Below are 4140 nucleotides of genomic sequence, written 5' to 3' on the forward strand. Positions count from 1 at the left end.
TTCTCCATTTTTCAGCGCTGTGGCCTCGAGTGATGGAAAGGAGCTTAGAAGAGACGATGGCTGATTAGTTTTGACTTGAGATCTTTGGATGAATAAGGAACGAGCTTCCAGAGCACTTGGACAGTCGGGCTTCTTAATCCCAAAGAGAGAAGAAGAGGCCTTGAGCTTCGGGGTCTAGCCCTCCTCCTTTAGTCACACCCCAGTTCAAAAGGAAAAGATGGGAGGATGGTCTGAAATGCTGAGTGGTGAGCCTGACAGTGGGCAGTGGAGAAGAGAGAGTCCTACGGTTAGATTCTAACACAAAAATAAAAGTTGCTAGAGGAGACGATAAGGCCTTTCCTGCCCCCAATTAGCTTCTGCCAGGTTTCCTTCCTTAGACACCTAAGAATGATCACTTTGGAGCAGTGAAACTTTGAAACTATCCAGTTACTTAAAAGTAAGACTAAACCTAGGAGGGTGACATGATATGTTGCCTCAACAAAGTACCCTCCCTATCTGTACCCCAGATGCTGAATATGAAGACTTCGACTATCTGTGGGGTCAGGGGCTCAGCTACCTGGGGCTCGGTGGGCCTTGCTCAGCACGGCCAGGCTCTGTTCTCGGAAGCAGGCCTGCTGGAAATCCCCACTCAGGTAATCCAGTGCTTGCATCAAGCCGTTCCAGCTTGCCATTGGACCACCCTCAGTCCCTGCTCTGTAGTGGGCCCCAGGAGCTGCTGCACAGTCGAGGGGTGTACCTGTAGCCTGCCCACCATGGAATGGTATGGCAAGGTTCAGAGACCCCGAGCTGTCTCTATTGGGAGTGGGCAGAATGTTGTCCACAGGGGTTGGAAATAGTGACCTTTGGGGTAGGCCAGTGGGGCTGCCAGCCCATTGACTGGTGGGGATGGAGTCGGCTTCTCCAATGGAGGCTTCAGATGGAAGGACTGTGTGAGGCAGAGTTCCTGCAGGTAGGCAGGGGCTGTGACCACAAAGCCAGGTGCTGCTAACTCTCATCCTGCTGCATGCTTGCCTGCTAGGCCAGGGGCTGGTGTCCCACCATCCTCACTGCACATCTGTTATAGGTGGGCCAGCTGGTGTTGGTTCCAGGCAACTGGCTGGAGGGTCCCTAGGGTAGCCAACAGGGGCTCGAGAGATACCTGTGGGCAGGTTGACAGAGCCTGTGGCAGACAGTGTGGCCGTGGCCGCGTGGGTGTGCTCCACGGGATTGACCACACAGGAAGGCATCGGCGTGTGGATGCTGTGGGTTGAGACCTGCGCGCTGAGATGAGCAGACTGCGACTAATGGGGCTGGGGCTGGCGATCTGGCCCTCGCATGCTGAGGTAGTGCTGATGCCTGCCCTCATCTGGCAAGACTGGTTGATCTGGTGCATGATGTTGCTCGGGTCCAGGGCTGGCTGTGCTGCAGGGTTGCCTCCATTGAAAGGAGGATTCTTGAGGTAGACACGGTCACATTCGGGGGTGCATCTGAGTCTGGCACCTTCTGCCTCCGTGCAGCAAGGGATTGGGGGGATGCTGGAGAGCCTGGTGGGCCAGAGCCTGAGTGTGGACCAAGCCCTGGTTTGGGCCACGGGCTGAGGGTGGCCCAGGCCCTGAGGCTGCTGGAGGCTCTGAGGGTGAGACAGTGCCTGTGGCAGTGGAATGCCCTGAGGGTGCTGCAGCGGCTGGGCAGGGGCACTGGCCAGGGTCTGTGCATGCTGCAGAGCCTGCTGGGGGTAGGCTAAAGTGCTGGGTGCCACAGTAGCACAGGGTGCCACTGGGGGTTTCATGATGGCCTCAAGGAGTAACCGGGCTCAGGTGCCATCGAAGTCCTTGAGTATGTTTTTGGCTGGCACTGTGACAAGGGCAAGCAGGCCTGCCTTGGTGGCAGCCTGAGTCAGGGCTATAGGGCTGGACTGATGTGTTGAGGCTGTTCATAGTACGACAAACGTGTTTCTGCTGGGGAACCTTCACAATATCTAAAGTCCAGTGTTTATCTGCATGTGAGAAAGAAGCTGAAAGGACAGGTCCCCTGGCCCTGGCAGACAGACAAGCACAGCAGACTGGAATCAGCACAGCATGGGACAATGGCTCACGGGTTGGTAACTGGGCCCGACAGCCCTCCTGGCTGCTTGGTAGCTGCCTGCTGCCTCTACTGCTGCTGGACACCCTGGCCCCTCAGTCACTACGGCCACCTTCAGGACTCACCAGCAGCCTCTCCTCCTTATAAAATTTTAAGCTGTTTATTATTGTCATTGCTTTTGTGGTTATAATCTGGCAGGCAGCTCTAGATTCCTTCTCCCTTTACCTGACAATACTAGAATCCAAAGCTAAACCCGACGTGCCAAAGAAGGATGCTCAACTAAATGCCTTTTCTCATTTCTCTCTAGTTCTTGACTCTCATTTTTTTCTCTTCCCTCTTAGGTATTGGGACAGTTCAAGATCATAAGTTGTCTCTAGCCTGCTGTTTAGCTCAGTTGTTTAAGCACCTGCTCATGTAAATGCGTCAGGCGCAGGATTCCCAGGATACCACAGTTAGATCCACACCTCCGCCTACCTCACTAGACCTGCCCTTAAGGCAGCATGAGCCAGCCAAAAAACAAACAAACAAACAAACAAACAAATCAATCATTCTCTGTTGTCTCTGAGTCCGTGTTCAATTATTTACTTATGCTCCATCTCATTCTAGAAAAGATTTTAAAGTCCCTGTACAGAAGTAGACTAAAATAATATAGCAGCTTTTGGCTTTTCACTTTAGGCTTTGAAGGAGGTCAGGGTGTAGATTTTTTTGGTCCTCCCAAATTTGGGTTAACCCGCAGCAGCTGCCTCTGCCTTGTTGCTGAAGTTAGAACGCCAAAGAGACCAAAGCCCCCTGGGTGGCAAGGGTGGTTCCACGTCTTCCCTAGCCTCAGTATCAAACCCCTGGACCTCTCCTCCACAGTGATGATGTAAGCAACTCAGCTGTGGACGGAAGAGTCTGAGGACGACACAAAACAGGCTGCTGAGAACAGCCAGGCCCACTTTGAGTGATACCTTCCACCCAAGCCCTGATCAAATCCCTCGAGGAGCACCAGGAAACCAAAAGAAATGGAAACGTACTTAACACAGTAGTTTGTCAACATTGCCTGACAGCCACTGCACTGATCTTTTGCTAGAGAACTTTCTAGAATCATCAGATAGGTCCTGGGCACTGAAATCCAGATGGTCACCACTCTTGGGACAGATTAGACATAAATTCTGTAGCAGCTTTATGTCTAGAAAGTAAGAAGTACCAGGAAAATATTTCAATTAAGAATCGCCTGGCAACAATGACAACAAAGTAAATGAGAGTATTTTATGCAATCTAACAAATACACTTGGTTCATTTCCTCCCCAAATTTGTTCTGTAGTCGCCTCACAATTTTGGATGCTTTAAGAACATTCTTTTTAATTCTCTCCTCTCTGTCTTCTCTGTTCTCTCTCTCTCTCTCTCTCTCTCTCTCTCTCTCTCTCTTTCTCTCTCTCTCTGTCTCTCTCTGCCTCCTCTCTCCCTCGCTCTCCTCTCTTCCCCTGCTTCCCTCCCTCTCTCTCTTTCCTTCCCTCACTCCCTCCTTCTGATTCCCTCCCTCTGTCTGATCTAATTCTTTCAGACTTTATCTCGTCACTCTCTTCATTCAATTTCATTTTCCTTTTCTCTCTTCTGTATTTCTTCTTTCTCTGTGGTGTCTGTTTCCAAATAACTACATGTCTTCGCAGAGAAGATGTAACTTTCTAAAATTATAAAATGTACTGGTTTCAAGTATGAAAAGGTCCTTTAAAGACTTCTCTAAGTACTGCTAGGAAATCAATCAAATATATGTAGGTGGGACTTGGTCCAGTGCCTAAAGCAAACAAGCTAGCTCACTCCTGAGATGAACATCCTGTCTGGTTAAGGTTAACTATCAGCGGCTAGGCAACCTAGTGTCATGCATTACTAACTTCATAAAAGTGTAAATAAAGGACAGTTTTGTTGTGAAAAAAGGGGGAAGGAAATATATATATATGAGATAGGGTAGACATACAGCTACTTTCTCTTAGTTCACTGAGAATAAAAGTTTGTACTAATATTGTTTAGACAAGGTATCATATCTGCATCTTGTCCTCTAAATAATTACTACAAAGACAATATGCAATATATTAATTA

At 49.4% G+C, this 4140-nt stretch overlaps 1 pseudogene; it reads right to left on the reverse strand.

Annotated features, from left to right (window-relative positions):
* Window positions 1–491: 491 nt before the first annotated feature.
* Window positions 492–2029, reverse strand: LOC101575528 (annotated as a pseudogene).
* Window positions 2030–4140: the final 2111 nt, after the last annotated feature.

The sequence above is a fragment of the Octodon degus genome, unplaced genomic scaffold (assembly GCF_000260255.1).
Source record: "Octodon degus isolate 3935 unplaced genomic scaffold, OctDeg1.0 scaffold00179, whole genome shotgun sequence".
NCBI lineage: Eukaryota > Metazoa > Chordata > Mammalia > Rodentia > Octodontidae > Octodon > Octodon degus.